The sequence below is a fragment of the Globicephala melas genome, chromosome 1 (assembly GCF_963455315.2).
Source record: "Globicephala melas chromosome 1, mGloMel1.2, whole genome shotgun sequence".
NCBI classification, from domain to species: domain Eukaryota; kingdom Metazoa; phylum Chordata; class Mammalia; order Artiodactyla; family Delphinidae; genus Globicephala; species Globicephala melas.
This window is the reverse complement of record NC_083314.1, coordinates 52,914,922-52,935,148: the sequence shown is the minus strand read 5'-3', so window position 1 is coordinate 52,935,148 and position 20,227 is coordinate 52,914,922. Positions and strand designations below refer to the sequence as shown.

General features: G+C 44.8%; 1 protein-coding gene and 1 long non-coding RNA gene across 5 annotated transcripts in view; one reads left to right on the top strand and one right to left on the bottom strand.

The window, feature by feature from the left end:
- The window catches only part of ASTN1 (astrotactin 1), a 328,202-nt gene that overhangs the window by 47,851 nt on the left and 260,124 nt on the right, over positions 1 to 20,227 (bottom strand). The window lies entirely within an intron of this gene.
- Positions 5,047 to 10,747, top strand: LOC132597083 (uncharacterized). Its single transcript, XR_009563418.1, has 4 exons — positions 5,047 to 5,135; positions 8,138 to 8,399; positions 10,123 to 10,183; positions 10,269 to 10,747. It is a non-coding gene; the product is annotated as an uncharacterized lncRNA (long non-coding RNA).

Here is a 20,227-nt window from a genome sequence, read left to right as displayed (position 1 = left end):
TTCAAGAAATTTGAAGGTTTCTTCAAGTTTCTTTAAGGTATTCCTTCAAGAAATTTCTGGAAATAGATCAGATGTCTTTGTTATAAGCATGAACAGCATGTCTGGGTGTGGTGAAGTCCAGTGTAATAGTCAGTGGTCATCAAATACCCACTGGGCACCTCAGCAAAGCACCATTAATGGGATGTTCAAGAAAAGGTGTCTTCTGGAAAATTAAATGTTTTCTTTAACTGGTACTTAGCAGAAAATGCTTAGTTTTCCTCCAGTTCTTGTTGACATTTTTCTTCTCTAAAAATGTTGTTTTCCAATTTTCTGCCGCACTCATGAAGCATTGCCTACCAAACAGAATTAAACCTTTCCCCAAGGCACCTGCAGGTGATGATTTTGTTCATCAATTATGACCATGCAGATGTGGAAGCTGTAGGGGACAGAAAGAAAATGGTATCTCGTCCCCAAACAGCTCTTAAAAAGTGGATCAATAACATAAGGTTACATTTTCTGAAGACTGCCCCCCTCTTCATAGGCATGTTGTCAAACAAATAATTGCCTGGTTGAGGCTCCTGGTTCAGCAGGTTCATGTGAAGCTGAGGTTTTGGTGTAGCTGCAGTGCTTTGTCCTTGCCAAAAGCTCTTAGTCAGCTTTGATGTGGGAACAGGTTTAATTTCGTAACAAACTGACAAATTGGCCAAAGCCTCCGTCAGCCTCTTTTTGGTCAGTAATAGTGATGTTCCTTTTGGGATGAGAGGTTGAGTCCAAGAAATAGCAGGAGAACAGCCTCTACCAAGGAATCAATAAAAACGCAAAGACAGCCTTTGTCCAGCAGTGACCCCAAGTGCTAAAAAAAAAAAAAAAGTGACCTCTTTTCAATCTTAAACTTAGTGTGAAAAGGAAAATATAAAGACAGCCCAGTGATGCAACCACCACTTTAAAGATGCCTGAATATGCATCTCTAAACAGCCCATGCGTCTCAAGAGGAACAAAAATAAAATCCAAGAATTCCTGGGAAGCCCTAAAGCTTTTACTACAAAAATGAGCTCTTCTAATCAGCGAGACTGCTCGTCCCCAGTGGGCAAGAAGCTGCCTCTGTTTTGTTGGAGCGTCGTGGCTCTCACCCAGGCCCCGCACTTGATAAGCGTTCAACAAACACACAGGGATGGAAAGAAGCAAAAGGTTTTTAGCTCTTTCTACTCTGACTGCCTGTAATTCCTCAAGGCTGCAACTCAAAGCCTCATTAGGATTCATCATACAGGCCAGGCCAGGAAGCCTGAGTGGCTCACAGGGACTGTCCGGAAGCACGTGCACAGAGCACTTAGTGCACACGTCTGTGGGCTGTGGGAGACCCGGTGGATATAACTGTTGTCCCAACACACCCTAAAAATGTCTTTCTTTCCCTTTTCCTTTCTTTCTCTCCCTTCCTCCTCCCTCCGCACCTCTCTTTTCTTTCTTCCCTCCTTCCTTCCTCCCTCCCTCCCCTCTTTTCTTTCTTCCCTACCTTCCATCCTTCTCTCTCTCTCTCTCTCTCTCTATATATATATATATAGATATATATATATATATCTATATATATATATGCCACTCTGCTCCCATCATCCCTAGCAGAAGGTACTTAGTGCCTGTGTGTGTCCAGAGGGGTACCTACCACACTGTAACAGACTGAGTTGAGTTTTATGTCTTGTCCATCCCACTCACTTCCAGTACTCTGTCGGTACTCCCTATCACAAATTGTAATAAATTTGTGTGTGCATTGTCTAACACCCACATTTATTCATTTATTAACCTCTTTATTGGAGTATAATTGCTTTACAATGGTGTTAGTTTCTGCTTTATAACAAAGTGAATCAGCTATACATATACAAATATCCCCATATCTCCTCCCTCTTGCGTCTCCCTCCCACCCTCCCTCTCCCACCCATCTAGGTGGTCACAAAGCACCGAGCTGATCTCCCTGTGCTATGCGGCTGCTTCCCACTAGCTATCTATTTTACATTTCGTAGTGTATATAGGTCCATGCCACTCTCTCACTTTGTCCCAGCTTACCCTTCCCCCTCCCCATATCCTCAAGTCCATTCTCTAGTAAGTCTGTGTCTTTATTCCTGTCTTACCCCTAGGTTCTTCATGACATTTTTTTTTCTTAAATTCCATATATATGTGTTAGCATATGGTATTTGTCTTTCCATTTCTGACTTACTTCACTCTGTAGGACAGACTCTAGGTCCATCCACCTCATTACAAATAGCTCAATTTCTTTTTATGCCTGAGTAATATTCCATTGTATACATGTGCCACATCTTCTTTATCCTTTCATCTGTCAATGAACACTTAGGTTGCTTCCATGTTCTGGCTATTGTAAATAGAGCTGCAATGAACACTGTGGTACATGACTCTTTTTGAATTATGGCTTTCTCAGGGTATATGCCCAGTAGTGGGATTGCTGGGTCATATGGTAGTTCTATTTTTAGCTTTTTAAGGAACCTCCATACTGTTCTCCATAGTGGCTGTACCAATTCACATTCCCACCAGCAGTGCAGGAGTGTGCCCTTTTCTCCACACCTTGTCCAGCATTTATTGTTTGTAGATTTTTTGATGATGGCCATTCTGGTGTGAGATGATATCTCATTGTAGTTTTGATTTGCATTTCTCTAATGATTAATGATGTTGAGCATTCTTTCATGTGTTTGTTGGCAATCTGTATATCTTCTTTGGAGAAATGTCTATTTAGGTCTTCTGCCCATTTTTGGATTGGGTTGTTTTTTTGTTACTGAGCTGCATGAGCTGCTTATAAATTGTGGAGATTAATCCTTTGTCAGTTGCTTCATTTGCAAATATTTTCTCCCATTCTGAGGGTTGTCTGTTGGTCTTGTTTATGGTTTCCTTTGCTGTGCAAAAGCTTTGAAGTTTCATTAGGTCCCATTTGTTTATTTTTGTTTTTATTTCCATTTCTCTAGGAGGTGGGTCAAAAAGGATCTTGCTGTGATTTATGTCATAGAGTGTTCTGCCTATGTTTTCCTCTAAGAGTTTGATAGTTTCTGGCCTTACATTTAGGTCTTTAATCCATTTTGAGCTTATTTTTGTAACACCCACATTTATAATGTTTACATGATTCCGGTTTTTCATTTGCCTGTTACAGTCTCATATCTTTATTCACCAAATGCCTCTCATGTGACTCTCGGTGGATGGCCAAGGTTTTCGTTCATATCAAATCTTTCCTGTTTCGTTTCCTAAGGCTGCCATAACAAATGACACCACATGAGTGGCTTAAAACAACAAAAATTCATTTCTCCAGTTCTGGGGGTTAAAAGTCGAAAGCCATAATGTCGGCAGGACCACAGTCCCTCTGGAGGCTCTAGGGGAGGATCCTTCCTGCCTCTTCTAGCTTCTGGTGGCTCCTGGCAATCCTTGGTGTTTCTTGGCTTCTAGTTGCATCACTCCAATCTTGGCCTCAGGTGTTACCTGGCCCTCTTCTGTGTGTGTGTCCAAATCTCCCTCTGCCTTCTCTTATAAAGACACAAGGCCCACCCTAAATCCAGGATAACCTCATCCAAATTACATCAGCAAAGACCCTATTTCCAAATAAGGTCACAATGTGAGGTTCCAGATGGACATTGATTTTGGGGGGACACTATCCAACCCACTGGAGCAGCCATAGCCTCTAACACTGTGACACTGACAGTCAGTCCTGCCCTGCCCCACAGCCAGTGACGATGCACTGGCTGGCCATTTGGGGGCTGGCCATCCATCCCTTTGACCTCCTCCCAGCACAATGGGAAGAGGGAAGAAGTTTCCAGCTCCATCAGCGTCCCCAGCCCAGCTGCAGCTGTGTGTAGCCAGACTGAAGATGGCCCCCAAGGCCCCAGAGGATCAAGAACCAGCCCTGAAGCCCTGTACTTTGGCTAAATCTCAATGGCATCAGAGTCCCCCATCTCATCCACAGGCCAGCTGATGATTCTCATGTACCTCCTCCTGGTAGAGAAGAGGAGAACAGGCCAAAGGGACCTGGGCCACAGAGGCTGTCCCCTTAACTCATTGTTCTTGCCTTTCCAAACTCCATCATGAAGTAGATTTCTCTGTGAAATGGATGATCATTGCCAGGCATTTTTTTTTAAAGTACAATTATCAACATGAAGATTATTGATGATAACACCACATCTTATAGCTTACAATGCATGGTATCATTTTTTTATCCATTTTCTTTAATTTTTGAAAATTCAACTTGTGATTCCAAATGGTAAAGATAGTTAAAAAAAAAGTTAATATCTTCTTGGCTTGATACTAAATTTACTGTAGTTATTATTCCAATAATTATCCATTGCATTAAAGCTTTTTCCAAACCAGCATAAATAAATAAACAAACAAACAAACCTGACATAAGAGATTCAGAGTCACAGCCTTCCGGATGTGCAGAGCTGCAGTAGATTATCCCTGCTGATTTGCTACAGACAGAGCAGCATGGAGAGAGGGAGTGGGAGGGAGGACGAGGCTGGGAGAGAGGTGAAAATGAGGAACACCTGCGGGATTAGTTATTTTCAAATCTCCATTAGCAGAAAGACCACATGAGGAGTGGGCAAGCTCAGCAGGGCCAACAGGAAAGAACTTTCTGTGCCCCTGTCTGGAGATTAAAGGCTTTTTTCCCCAGTCTTGTTTTCCAGTCTGGAAGGCTGAGATGAGGAGCCAAGTGTGCACCCCCAGACCACTCAGGGGCCGGTGCCTTCCCTCTTTCCTGGTGCTCCCCAAGAAGGAGCCAGAAAAACACAGGGGAATAGCCCGGGGTCAAGTAGAGGGAGAAAACTAATAGAAACAGAGAGAGCGTAGAGAACAGAGAGCTCCCTGCACCAGCTCTGGCCTCTGCCAATGTTGAGGGCTCCACTGGGGGCCTCTGTGAGCTTCTGGCCATATCCACAGAGTGAAATTGACGATTCCCTTTGTTCACCACGCGGCGTTATTTCTCAGCTGGGGGTGCCCATGAGCGCCTTTAGCTTTGCCAGGACCATCAGCCCAGCAACATTCTCTTTGTGACTCCACTGATTCCATCTCTTCTCCTATTGGTTCCAGCTCCTACCTCGTCACCTCTTTTCTTTCTCGCTGCAAACCTGGACAAGAGGAGCACAGTCTGGGGACACCCCATGACGATTCTGGAATGGGTAAAACTGACATATGACCATGGCTTGCCTTGCCTCCACATTATAAAAACTCGGCAGTCCGCTGTGTGTGTGTGTGTGTGTGTGTGTGTGTGTGCGCGCGCGCGCGCGCGCGCGGGGGGGGGGGGCGGGGAGAGGGGGAGAGAGAGAGAGAGAGAGAGAGAGGGAGGGAGGGAGGGAGGGAGGGAGGGAGGGAGAGAGAGAGAGAGAGAGAGTGTGTGTGTGTGTGTGCGTGTGTGTGTGTGTGTGCGCGTGCGCGCGCGCGCGCGCGGGATGCTAACCTGAGTTACCGCGGCAGGTGGGAGTCTTCGGGGCTTGTGTGGCTCCACAGCAAGAGATCTGATGCCTTGCTGGGTGCTGCAAGGACTCGCTTATAAATATCTTTAACTACCAAATGGTCTAGAAATTTTTAATAAAAATATTATTCAATAATACTACTACTCCAACCGGCAAGGGTATGTTGTAACGGTCTCCATTTTCCTCTCGATGCTCATCTAGCTTCTGTTTTGCAAATGAATTTGGGTGTTAAATCCTTTTGTTGCCCTGACCAATTTATTCTGCAAATTAACTATGTATGAGAGGACTTAAAGTCCATTACCACTTAGCTTTGCCTCACTGAAATTTATGCTGCTCTCCTGCTCCTGGGAGCCCTGAGCTCAAATAGACTGTGGCTCCTGATGGCGAGTTTGGATTCCACACAAGTCCCACACCTCTTGGTCCTCTTGAGTTTAAAATGCACTGAGTGGACCAGGCTCTTTTCATCTCCCAGTAACCTGTGCCCTCTCTTATCAGACTCTCTGGTCTCTGCAGCTGCCTGTCCAAACTTAATGAAACTCTCACCACACTGGTTTGTGTGGGCCACTCAGTGGCTCAGCCTGGTTGCAACACCATTTGTAAATGGTGGAAAGAGCCGGATGCATGGGAGAGCAAGGGTTACAAGATGAAGAGGATGGCAATGAATGGAGCATGGCTGCTAAGCCCATGAATATCTTAGATTGTATTAAGAAAGTGCAGTGACCAAGGTGATGGAGAGAGACAGTGCCTTGTCAAGCCACATGCCTTGAGTTGCTTTAGGATTGAGAGTCACAAGTGCGGAGAGACTCCAATGAAAGGCCAGGCAGTCAGGATTCCGGGGCACCTGGAGACAGTGTCATGTGAACACTGGCTGAAGGAATCGGGGCAGTTAGAATGGATACAGGGAGACTTGGAAGCAGACTTAGCAGTGCTCTCTGTAAATATCTGAAGGGCTGTCATGTGGAAGAGGGAGCTCATGAATTCTGTGTATCTCAGAGGGCAGAATGGAGATCCAAGGGAGGGATCTTATTAAGTGAGAGGGAGGTGAGTTGACTGAATCACAAATTTTCATTGAGTGCTACTATGTGTCAGGTACAGTACTCAGTGCTAAGGTACACAGATAAATAAGAAAAAAGAAAGCTCATTTTCCAGTGGGCATGGAGGGAGGAGTAGATGGAAAAGGAGACAATGATATGACAGGGAGTGATATTAGAGGCATGGAAGACAGGCTTTGGGTACACATAGGAGGAAGTTTTGAAACGTACGCCTGAGGGTGGGGAGGCTAAATTCCTGGAAGCCTCTTGATTCCTTCAAGGACAATTTTTATATTAATCTATAACTGATACCAAGTAGGATGGGCAGCCTTGGAGATGACGTGCATTGGCTAGCAGCAGGGTTCTTGTAGATGCCAGACAGCCGCTTGTCAGGGATGTCACAGCAGGGGAGCATTTCAGAAGAATGAGTTCCACGTCCCCCCCCCCTTTTTTTTTTTTAATTCTTGTGTTCATGGTTTATTACAGTCAAAGGATACAGATTAAGATCAGCAAAGAGAAAAGTCCAGGAGAAACTAGACGTGAGCTTCCAGTGGAGTCATATAGACAGTACTAAATGTTAAACGTCTATTATCCTGTGACCTGATGTTCTCAGTATTTCCTTAAATCAGCAGGGTGGAGTGGAGGATATACATGTTACCAGGCACACCAAATGATTCTGACTTCAGATAACATGTCGGAGGTCACCAAGAGTAATTTATTTTATAAATATCGTCAGAACGCTTTTTAAAAATTCTACAACTAACCCGAGTATGTAAAAGAGATGCAAGTCAGGAACAGACTCCTTAGGCATTGAACATCATTACTGTGTGGTAAAAATAAACAACTGTATTGTTTATGGAGCCATTCAAGCATCTTCTCAGAGCCCCAGGGTACAAGCAGCCTAATTTGAAAACTACTGATTCAGACTCTGATGACAATGGCCTGAGCTGTTCCAAAAGTAACCAGGCCTGCTCCTCAGCCAAGAGGACCACATGCTGGCCCTGGGAAGGGTGTCGCCACAAGGAGCAGATTCCAACTGGCCTTCTACGGTCCCCCTGCATGCTGGATTTTGCTAGAAAAAAGCACTGTGTGGTCAGTCTTACTTTAGGTGCGTAATAACGAAGGTCAGAAAACTTTTATACTCTTGATCGAAAATAGACCTACTCAATCATGCATGTTCATCTCATAAAGGATTTCATGGAAAGTGAAAAGGAGGGAACACCTATGCAGACAGTTCCATGCAGGGGGACGAAAAAATGAGGGGCAATTGTAGAAGCCAGACCTCATACTCTCCCTTCAGACAACGATTAAAAGGTGTGTCTATATTAACAAATTCCACCCTTAACTCATCTCATTCAAATGCCATAAGGAAAACTTAATCATGACGTTCAACCCAGGGAAGTAATGTAAAATCATAGTGGCAGTTACTTCCCTGAATTCTTGTAATTATAGTAGATACTAAAATAATTATAAATGTTAAAAAGACATAACTTTGTGGTTTCTGCATGGGGCCCTGCCAAGGAAGAAGGAAGCTCTTATTCCTGTAGCAGGGCCCAGCTGGCAGTTACGATAACCAATAAAGATAACCATCTTGTCTCTTTCCCCATTAAAGCCAAGGTCTCCTATAATGTCTAACTCTCTCTCATGCACACTCATGGTTTGTTTTTTTCCACAAAGAAATGACTGGACAGTGATTTACACGGAACAGCAACAGGCACAGCCCCAGCAGCCCACCAGCCAGCCAGACATGGCCCCACTCAGCCACCGAGCCAGCAGAAGCTCCCAGACCCAATGGTGTATTAGGACATGGGCTATGAGGAGGCTAGAGTCTCTGCGACCCTTGAGGTTGGACCACCAGTCAACGTGGGAAAGCAGATGTCTGGTCCTGGAAATGAAGGGGAAGGCCAGAGAGGGGTACAGCAGGCCTTCTGGTCTCAGGGTAAGCACCAGAGGCGGATGCTGTGAGCATGTCATATCCCAGGCTCCCACCACAACTGGAAAAGACCCATGTTCAAATTCAGAGCTCAGAGAGTTATCATAATGCCTCACCACTTTGAGCTGAAGTTTCCTTATCTGTAAAATGGGTTTATAACAGAACTTATCTCATCTCATAGAACTGTTCTGTGATTAAATGGGATAATAAAGGCAAAGCCCTTTAGCACGGCCTCTGGTATCTTAGCTTTCAATGGCAGCCATTGTTCACCATCATTACTCCATGCCTAGCAGTCTTGGCACCCAACAGGTACTCAATAAATACATAATGATTTCTTTTAAATTGACGCTCAAGAAAAACAAAACAAAACAAAAACCAACGGAGAGTCTCTATGGGCTAGAGATAGCAGAATACTCAAGAATACTCAGTAACAGGGACTAAAGCAGCAGCCTTCAAGTCTGCAGGAACTTAACCCACCAAGGTGGCTATAAAGTCAGTTCCTACATAGTAAAGGGATCAGAAGTCCCTCACATTGTGGGGAAACAAAACTAGGATTGAGGAAGGGTTCCAACACTTGCCCCCCAAAATGAGGCTAAGAAAGCCATTACTTGGTCCAGACCTCTGACAGTCCCGAGGTGCCTGACTGAGCTGGCAGGAGGTAGCAGAGACAGAATATGTCTGAGTCACTGGCTTCAGTACTGGAGTCACAAAGTCCCCAAGAGCCCCACGGGATGGGAAAGAGGGAAGGAAGAGATGCCATTAAATTTATAATTCGTTTATGACAACATGCTTCCACGTACAGGTTTGATGCATGACATCAATCAAAAGATGTTGTTGGTTGTCTGTCAGGCATCCTTGCTCTTGACGGCAAGCCTGTTCAGAGTGACGTGATCTCTACCGTCCCAAGGGGACCCTCAAGGCTGCAACCAATTTCTCTGGGAATTGGGTGATTCTTTAATTAATATTAGGGGGGAAAGGGGTAGAAAAGATGCTGTTGACCATGCTGAGCTTTAACTAATTCAAATAAAAATGCTACACGAGCGGCATAAGATTAAATTTTGATCTCCCAAACCAACCTTTCAAGTTACAAAATATTTCTCCCTGAAATGCCATGCTGTTTGGATGGTGCTTGCATGGAGTGGATGGTTTATAAATGGTAGTATTTCAGGACCTCCACTCCACGTCTTGAATAATTATTTACAATACTTAGGTGTTAGTACTACAAGAGTGCTAGGATTTTTAGATTCTTTCTTATTTTCACAGAAAAGAGTAAAAGCAAATCCCTCCTAGGTATCAGCAAGATCCCAGGGGTATCTTTCCCTTGTATCAATCTGGAATCAAAACCCACAGCGAAATACAGAAAATAAGCCACTTCAGATATATTAAGTCATGAATTCTATCTGTTTCTAAAGCTTACCACTATAGGATCTTGTATCTAATTTTCATTCCTACGGTAACAAGTCTATTGGGGGATAATTCGGATATTTGTCTTTATTCTAGTCTAATGCCAAATGAATAAAAGAACAAAATGGAAAGAATATCTGTCCTTATGTGCATGTGCACGCATGCACACACACACCCCTAACAAAATACAACCTCTCTCCCAATGCCAGGAATTTAAAGGGTGTCAAGAAAGCTGAGAGACTGGGACCGTTTTAAAATGATAGATAAGAAAATTCATCTTTAATTTCTCCAAATCCCTGAGGCACATCTAATTTTGTATTTTCAGAGACAGTAGGAATCCAATGTTGTCAACAAGTAACCGGTGCTGAAATTTTGTGTGTATAGTGGTAAGTACTCATTTCAAGGTTGTTACCATTATTTATTTTTTTGACTGTACATCTTTTTAGACCCTTTTTATGCTTCTGTCTTCAGACTCCCAGGACTTTCTTTCCATCGCAAAGTTGGTTGACATCAAGCAAAATCAGAAGACCCAAACTGGAACTCAATTCAATACAGCAAATACTAAGTTACTGAATATCTGTTTACAAGGTACTGTTCAAGTCTTCTGAATATACCAAAATGAATTATGTGTAATCCCTACATTCAAAGGATGTACATTACCTTATAGAGGCGATAAGACAGACATACAGAATTTAAGTGCTATTTTTTTTTTTAAAGGATCAAATAAAGACCAGATAATATCAGGACAGTTAGATCAGGGGAGGCTTCACTGAGGAGGGAGCTGTTGGGCTTGGCCTTGAGGGATAACAGCATCCTTAATAACAAGAGCTACCGACCACTTATGGCAGGAATCGGCACAGTTTTCGGTAAAGGGTCAGATAGTAAATATTTCAGTCTTTGCGGGCTACTCAATTATGCCTTTGAGTGTGAAAGCAGCCACAGACAATACGTAAATGAATACTCATGGTTTTGTTCCAATAAAACGTTATTTGTGGATACCGAAATTTAAATTCTATATAATTTTCACATGTCATAAAATATTATTTTCCTTTTTATTATTATTTTCCATTTATTTAAAGAGAAACCACTCTTAGCTTGTGGGCCATCCAATCACAGGTAGCAGGCCAGATATGCCTGCTGGTCATATTTGCTGACCCCTGATCTATGGTGTTCTCACTATAAATTTAATGCTTTGTTATACTTGATCTCATTGAATCCTTACACCTTGCTCTGTATCTTTGCTAGATATCCGAAGTGAAGCTTAGAGAACTAAGGTTATACAGATTTCAAAAACCTTGCTTTTAACCACTAGGCCATACTGTCTCCCAGTGATGGTAAGGAACGCATGGGAATGGTGAAATGAATAGGTTTTCTTTGGCCAGGGGCATTTAAACATAAAAATACTTTAAACAATGAATATGAGGTTTGCTATCATGGCTGACTCACAGTAAACTCGTTTTACATCTCTGTTATCACCACATTCACTATTTTCACAAGTCATGCAGGGCATGGGTATAATGTTTAATAACATCTACTGTCCAGAATATAATATTCTCCCATATTTGAAGAAAAGAGAACAGCCTTCTAGCATTTGTTCCAACCTCCCCACTCCCACTCCCACCCATGGTTGCCCAGAGCCACATATGGAAGGTGTTGTTTGGCCCTGCAGGTAATGAGAAGCTTGGAGACATAATTCTCTCCGAGTTGCTAACTTCCCTCTTTCTTTCTCTCCTCATCATTTCGAGCAACGATTCTAGCTTACATGGTTTCTTTACTGTCTACTGTTTAAAAGCAATTTTATGAGCTAGAGAAGATGGAAAGGAAACAGGAATTGCCACAGTCTCTCATCACTTGTTAAGGTGACCCCAGGTGGAGTCTCAATCCTTATTTGGTCACCTTCTTTCTCCACACAGAGGTAAAGTATCCTTTACACTGTCTGTGGAATTGTTCACAAATGTAGGATCACACTGGGTTGTCGGCTTCCAGATTCAATGACAGGTTCATTAGTTAGTCAGTATACGTCTACTAAAGATCTATACCCAGATCTTTCTGTTATGTACCCAGGATTGTGTTAGGTACTGTGGAGAGCTCTAAGGTGTGAGACTGACCTCAAAGAATTTGCAATCTATCTGGGATAGCAAGATAACAAAACATAATAATAATAGTAATTACAAGAATAGCAGCTGCTCTCTATTACACATCTTGGCACTCTGTGGAACACTTTCCATGTATTCTGTCAAGTAAAAAGCAAATCTAGACTTAGTAGGGAGTGCCTTATTCAAAAAGACTATTGCAAGACATGACTGGGAGACTACTGTAATAATACGGGGAGACAATTATAATTGGGAGAACGCTCTGATGAGGTCTGCCAGCATCTCGAAAGTTAGAAAAAAAGAGTTTTCCTTTTATAGAGAGAAGTAAACAAAGCTAGAAAGAACCACATGTGGGCAGGTGGTATAAGGCCAGCCCCTTCTCAGGAGGGGCTGTATACTGGCTCAAGCTGAAGGTGGGCTACAGTTCAAGAGCCTGGAGGAAGGAAGGAAGTTTAACCGAAGTCTGATTAACAAGCATTTTGTTTTGAATGATCAGTGGGGACAAGCAGTTCAGCTAATCATTTATACGACAAAGAATGGGAATTTTGAGGGATCTGTGAGTCTTGTAAGTCTCAGGGGGAAGGACGGTTCTTTGCAGCAAGCCATCTTGTAGAACATGAAGGGATGACTCGATTTCTTAATCTCCAGGTAAGAGTTAACACTGAGGTCAGTTCTCCATATTGACCTTCATGGTTGGGGCTGAAATTGTCCCTATTTTACAGATGACAAAATTGCGCAACAGAGAGGTTAATTACTTTGCCCAAGTTCATAGCGTGCTCACTAGAAGAGGTGGAACTTGTACCCACGTCTGTCTGACTCCAGGGTATCCAACCAGTCCTCTATCACATGGCTGAGACTGTAAGAAGAGAAGAGGGGTTATCACTGAGGCCGGAGAAGTCCCAGAAGGCTTCATGAAAGACTATGTTTGGAAGAATGGGAGGAGCTGACCAGGTAGTTAGGACAATGTAGATTATCAGGGTAAGGGCAGTAAGGTGAAAAAAAAAAATAGAGGTGAAGGTAGCCAAGGAGGCCATTAAAGAGCTTAACTCTGTGACACAGAGGTTTTAACTGGAAAAATAATGAGCAATACAGTTACATAGATAGCATAGGGCCATATTGAATGGGTCCCTGAAGAAGCAGACCAGGGATTTAAGGCTTGAAGCAACAGTTAGGGGCCAGCCTTTGCTAGAGCTAAACAGGAAATAGCACAAAGGACGAAAACAGCCAAGGAAGATGAGTCAGGTGGTAAATGCAGACTGAATGAATGAATGAATGTTTGAATGAACGAGAAACTAGAGACCACAACGACTAGCCAGGGGGCTGTAATAACAATGCAGGTGTGGAGGTCTGGGGGTCAGACTGGGGTGAAAACCGTGTGCAGAGAATGAGGGGTAAACCGGGGGAGTATTTCAGAAGAAACAAGAGGATTTGGTGCCAGATCTGGAGAGAGGAATTTAAAGGGAAAGCTTCTCCCTTATTAGAAGCAGCATAACTAAAAACTCAGAATTTTTCTAAGTAGATCTCATAGAACTTGTTTTTAGGATCTGTTGATAGCATTACTCAAAATAACAAATAGACAGACAAAAAGATTTTCAAGCTCTAATGTGAAGGAGCAACCTGAGTAAAAGTTACACAGGTTTTTGGTAAATCTTCAAAAAGCCTTTAAAATGCTCACATGTAGGGACTTCCCTGGTAGTCCAGTGCTAAAGAACCCGCCTTCCAATGCAGGGGACATAGGTTCGATCCTTGATCAGGAAACTAAGATCCCACATGCCGAGGGGCAACTAAGCCCGTGTGCCACAACTACCGAGCCTTCGCGCCTCAACTACAGAGCCCACACGCCCTGGAGCCTGCGCGTCACTAGAGAGAGAAAACCCGCACACCACAACTAGAGAGCAGCCCATGCACTGCAGCGAATGATCCCGCATGCCGCAACGAAGACTCAATGTAGCCAAAAAAAGAAAAAAATTCTCGTATGTATTGCACATCTCCAAGAAGGAAATATAGCAGGCAGTGTTGTCAAAAATAATCTGAGCATGGAATTCAGGTCTGGTAGAAAATCTGTGGGACTAGTGTGCTGTAGCCCATCCTGGAAAATCTCCTAATGGTTACGTTATTGAGGACCTACTATGGGCCAGAGGCTCTGCCAGCCTTGACACTCCTGGTCCTGACAATCCTCTGCAATATTCTCATTATCCTGCTTTGCAGATGAGGATTTGTCTTAAAATCACTCAGACACCGAGTCTCTTAACTCCCAAATCCTCCTTCTCCCATTGCATCCTGCTTCCTTCCACATCATAGATATAAAAGATCTTTGGAAACAGACTTCCCCGGCTTTCTTGAACACACCTGATTACTGCATTTTGCTGAGTTGTTTTCGACAATTTCTGAAGTCCTTTCCTGGGATGCAGGATTTCATGCATCACGGGCCTGCTGATACCAGCCTGCAATCTGTTGGCATTCACCTGCTGTTATACACAGCTTCCGGTGGTATCACTCGGATTTTAGATTACTCCTCTCCCTTTGTTCCCCAGAACCTGACGTCTATAAGCATGACAACACAGAAAGGAAAGGGCACGAGGAGCAATTTCCAGCTTCTTAATATGGGCTGGTGTGATGCGGGGAGGAGAGGGAGGGCACGGATGAGGTCCTGACATCTCACACGGCCCTGGAATTGACATGTACCACACTAATGCTCGCAGTTGCCGCCATCACAAACTGCTTGGTGTTAAATTTAGATAAAAACCAATTAAAAGATAACAAGGAAACATATGCTCGGGATGGCAAGGATCTGAGTGTTTACAGAAATATGACTTCTAGCTGCTGCAGGAAAGCACTGGCGTGTTTTAGAAACCTGAATCCTCCCCGCCCAACTCATTCTCCATCTTTCACCCATGGCCCTAGTTCATCTCCGCCCAAATGGCTTTCAGGGAAAAAACCATTTTGATTTTTACTGTCGTGGATGGACTAACTTGTATCTGAAACCCAGAGATCATGAAGATCACCGTTGACCCTTTTCCCCTACACTAGGCCGGACTACTGAGTCTGGGCTGGGTTCAAGGAATTGCTGGCATCATGCTTTGAGCTGGGTTCAAGGTGCTTCTACTTGGGGTTCCAGCCAAAGGGCAGGCTGTTAGTGAGATAAGGACGCAGGTGAGTAGGTAGGTTTCCCATTCCACCCTTGCATCTCAGCGAGGCATGCCTGCAGTTCAGGAGCCCCTAAAAAGGGAGATGCTGCTAGGATGGACACCCCAGAAAGGTGAGTTTGCTGTCTTTGGCATCCTCTGCCATGTCGGCATCCATCCATCCATCCAGCATGTACTATCATGAAAAGCAAAAATTCTGCTGCTCAGCAATCCACATCAGCTCCGTTTAATGTCTGGACTAAAGAGTTTTCAATTCTTGCTGTTCCATAATTGGGGAACTCACCACAGGAGCCACGGGTTTTCCATTTATGCCTACCTAGGAAACCTCCAGGGCTGGGCCTTGCCATGGCTTACCGCATCCTCACCCTCCACATCCAAAGAGTCACCTATTAGCGATATTTCCAAAAGTATTGTCACGCCCATGCTACACTTGACACTTCCTCCCCCTTACTCCAGACCCTCAGCAGTTCCCATCCAGTCTACTCCAAAATTGTCCTGACTGGTCAACCTATCTCTAGTTTTCACGTCTCCCAGTCACCCTCCATACTGTCTAGATGTAAGCTTCTAAGCACAATAGGAACATATTCTTTCTCTGCTGAAATCCTTCAATAACTCCTAAACCACATTAAGATATAAGTAGGTCCTTCAAACCGCTCTAAGTTAGAAGTAGGAGGATAGGGCTTGGCCAGTGGGACCTTTATACCTGCCTCCCCACCCCAGCTCCCCCTCACGTTTTCTCATTCCCCGTGTTTATGTGCCTTGCCTTTTCCTACTTAGAATACCCTTTCTTCAGAGGCTGCCGGTCAATGCCACCCGCCTTCCATCTCTTTGTCCAGGCAACACTTCCGCCAGGAAGGTTTTCTCAATCCTACGGGCTAGGAGCCCATCTTCCGTGCTGACTGTTCTCCAGTCTCTTAGAGTCCTTATCACACTATATTGTAATTTCTGGTTTACTGGACACCCTCCCACATATTTTATGAACAGCTCCAGCGCAGGGCCCAGCTCTTATTCATCAGCATATTCCGGACACTTAGCATAGGACCTGGGATTCAATATACTTTTGGCAGTAGGTACTTAGTGAGTGTTTCTTAAGTTGTGGAATGGAATTCTCTCCCCAGGACTGGGATAGCAAGGTAAGCTGGGCAGAGTAAGGATTTTATTTTGTTCGCTATTAGGTTGACAACGCCTAGTAATAATAAAACTGTTAAGAGTGGACAATCTCAGGGAGGGGGTGTTTATCCTGGGACAGCTTTGTGGGATGATCCAAAATTCAAAGAGATGTACCCAGGCAGTGGAACAAGCGTCCCGAGCCCTTCCGGTTTTTAGCACAGGCAGAAAGCAATGCACAGATCTGTGAGACAAGGATGATGAATGATCAAGCCTGGGTTCCTTCTGGTTCTGCCACTCTCTGTGTGACCACAGACTAGTGTGTTCACACTGTGGGCCTCAGCTCCTCCCCTTGGAATTAGAGGTACAGGTCTGCCAGTGGGAGGAGCGGGGGCATCCGGCAAGAGCTCATGGTCTGCGGGCAGACGTTCTGCATGGGGAATGGTTCCACTGCTCAGCATTCCAAGGACCTGGGACAACACGCTCGCTCTGAAGATACCCCAAGGGACAGAGCTCTGCTTTGCAAAGTGCCTTTCAGGGCTTTACAATTCAAAGTGAAGCCATTGTGACTGAGCACAGCTCACCAAGACCCTTCACCAGACAAGGTCATAACGTGTAACCTACCTCCACACTTCATAGGGTGGTGAGAAGTATGAGATATATGAAAAATACTAATAATTGTAAGTTTCTGCACATATATTACCAGGGCCTTTGCAGTTATAATATTTTAGGATTCTCTAAAGGAACACTGCTCTAAGGCAATGATGTCTGACCTACAAATCTCACTCAGCAGGACAAGACAGCCACCCACTGCCCTCTTCACCACAGCCTTCTTCTGATTCTCCCACCTCCCGGCTGCTCCCTCACGGTCTCCTTTGCTGAGCTCCCCCGCAACCTGCCACCTCTGCTCGGCCTCTAAGTGTGGGAGCAACTCAGAGCTTGGGCCTGGGCCCACTTCTCTTCTCTTCTCCGTCTTCCTCCCTGAGCGAGCTCGTCCGGGATGAGCTGGTTGAACTCTGCAGGCTCAGATTGGCATCTCTAGCACTGACCTCCCTTCTAAGCTCCAGACCTGCACATCTAACTGGCTCCTTGACTTCTCCACTTGGCTGTCTCCATGGAAACTCAAAGTCTGCATGATGCTCTAGATTCCCCACCATCCCCCAACCTCTTCCATCCCATTGCCCCCCAGTTTGTAAATGGTGCTCCAGCATAATCAGTTGCTCAAGCGAATATCTAGGAATTATCTCCACTCCTCTTCCCCTCCTCCACCCTGTCTTCAAGTTTCTCTATTCCACAAACAAACCTTACCCTGTTCTTTCCTCTCCATGTCCACTGCCAGGGTTCCTGCTTTAGGTCCTTAACTGGTGTCCTTGTGTCCACTCTGGCCTCCCTTGAAGCTATTCTCCACCCAGTGCAGGACGGATCCTAACATATAGGCCATGCAGAGTCACGGGGCAGTTGCGTCCGTGACTCTGCATGGCCATCCTTGTCCTTTCCAGCTCCAGCCAGGCCATGGTTTCCTCACTCCCTAGGCTGCAATCCCACTGGGCTCCCCCACCTCAGGACTTTGCACTGGCCACTCTCCCCTTCCTGGGATGCCTTTTCTCCAGCTCATCCTCCACATTTCAACATAAACACCACTCATACCCTCCCTGATGACCCTTTCTAAAGAGGATACTGACCCTGTCACCCTTTATCACAGCACCCTCTTCATTACCCTTATTACCCAAAGTTTCTAGTATTTTGTTTATTCTTTATTTACTTGTTTATAGTCTGTCTCATCCACGTCTTCTCCATGAGAGCAGGGATCATGTTCCTTCTACAGTGATGATTGCCCAACACCTACACAAAGTAGAAACTCAATAAACATGCACTGAATCATCATTCCATTTTTCCATTATTCCATCATCAACCATGTTTTAAAATGGTTGATTGAATTATAAGAGAGCTTTTCTTTGGTTTCAATTTGCTTTTATGTGTATCTGTAGATCATTAATGATCTTTATCAGCCCAACAAATGCAGAATGCATGATCTATACAGGGCCCAACACATGAATTACCCTTGAAGGGAGATATTGTGGAAATTCTCAAGAAATAACACTTCTTGGGCTTCCCTGGTGGCGCAGCGGTTGAGAGTCCGCCTGCCGATGCAGGGGACGTGGGTTCGTGCCCCAGTCCAGGAAGATCCCACATGCCGCAGAGCGGCTGGGCCCGTGAGCCATGGCCGCTGAGCCTGCGTGTCTGGAGGCTGTGCTCCGCAACGGGAGAGGCCGCAACAGTGAGAGGCCCGCGTACTGCAAAAAAAAAAAAAAAAAAAGAAAGAACACTTCTTCTTTCTACCCAGCTCTGTAAAAGGATGATGCAGCGATCAGTAGAGCTTGGGGGCTGGCGTCTCCTGATTATCTACATCCACATTACTGTGATCAATATTGATCGTGAACACACTGCGAGCAGAGTCTAAGGCAACAGCTATGGGGAGACGCAAAGAAGTGGGCAGAGTCCCTGCTCTCTAAGGGAGAAGGCAAAACAAGAAGATCAAATAAAAATACATAAAGCCATAAATGCCCCAAACACATCAATATAAATAGAACCAATTACCACGGTAATCGACTGGCTTGTAATAAATTTACAGGAGGGACCAGAGCAGTCAAGGTGGGCAACAGAGGCGCAGGCAAAGAGTGGCTTTATAGGCTGCCTCTGTGGAATCAACTGATTAAAGAAAAACCCCAAGGAAACAAAAAAATGTCAAGGGAGTCCGGGATGTTGGTCTACCCGATTAGGCTGTTTTTCCCTGTCACTGGCACTCACATTTCACCTACAAAGCACATATTTTAACTGGCAGATTTATTGAAAAATTGCGCTGGAGAAACGCTTCTTTCTACCTTTCTTTTTCTTTCTTTCTGTGTTATTTTTTTTATTAATCGGTCAAAGAAAAATTGAGTCTTTTGAACCTGCTTGATGTTTGCAGTTGCTCCAAACTGAGGGCTTCTGTGGTGTTACATTCTAACTATGTGGAATGAACCCTGTCCCCTGCCAGACTTAACCAGGTGGACGGGCCTTGTGTGGTTATGACTTAGCCAAGCTATCTATTCCTTTCTAATCATGTTAGGCTTTAAGGGGAGATCGGTGTGACCACTTCCTGGAGCCCCAGGCCATGAACTCTGCTTAGGCAGGTACGGTCCCCTCTCTGGCCTCAGTGGGCAGTCACCAGAGCACAGGTAGTCTACAAACAGCCCTGCACGAAGTAGCAAGGCAGTGGTGTGGCCACCACACGTGACCCAGCGATGGCCCAACCTGGTCCAACAGCCCCTCGCCCCAGGAATTGTTGGTGGTGCAAGGGGTCTTCACCTAAAGCTCTCCACGTGTGCCCCTTTGCTCCCCCTCTTCCGTGTCTCACAGATTGCTCCTGGGGGCAGCAGCCACCTTCAGTATGGGCACTTCAGTAGTTGACGGGATATGCAGAGACCTGCCCCCTGAGAAACTTTCCAAGGAGTGGGATGAACTCTCAAGGTGGAAAGTATGTTCCGGACCTCGTAGTGACCTTCTTTGCCTCTTTCGTGGGTCCCCCAGAGGGTTCAACCATGCTGTTCCATAGATACTGACTAGCCAATTGCAAGGAGAGAAGGAGTAAGATGAGGCTGGCAAAGGAGAGAGTTATGCTTCACACCTCAACATCTAGAATCCCACAGTGGGTTAGGAGCCTTCTTTTATTACCCATCATATTCCTGATGCCCAGCACAGCACCTGATCTACAGTAAACAATACACATTTCTGAATGAATGCTTAAACATCATTACCTTGCAGAACTCACAGCCTTCCCGCAAGGTGCTGCCAGTTGAGGTCTACGTGTCCCTGACTCTGCTGGCAGCAAAATTAACAGCAATAATGTCAAAGTACACTTGGGAATTTTTTAGAGGGAAGTTGATCTGATTGGAAAACCATCTTCCTCTCATCAGTAACAGAGACAGAAATGATGTATTCTGGATCCTTTGACTATTGTAACATTAATCAGCTGCGTTTTGTAGTGTAGTTGGCAGTTGGGGCCAGGCTTGAAAACGATGTCAACTACTCTCATTTTTTTTTC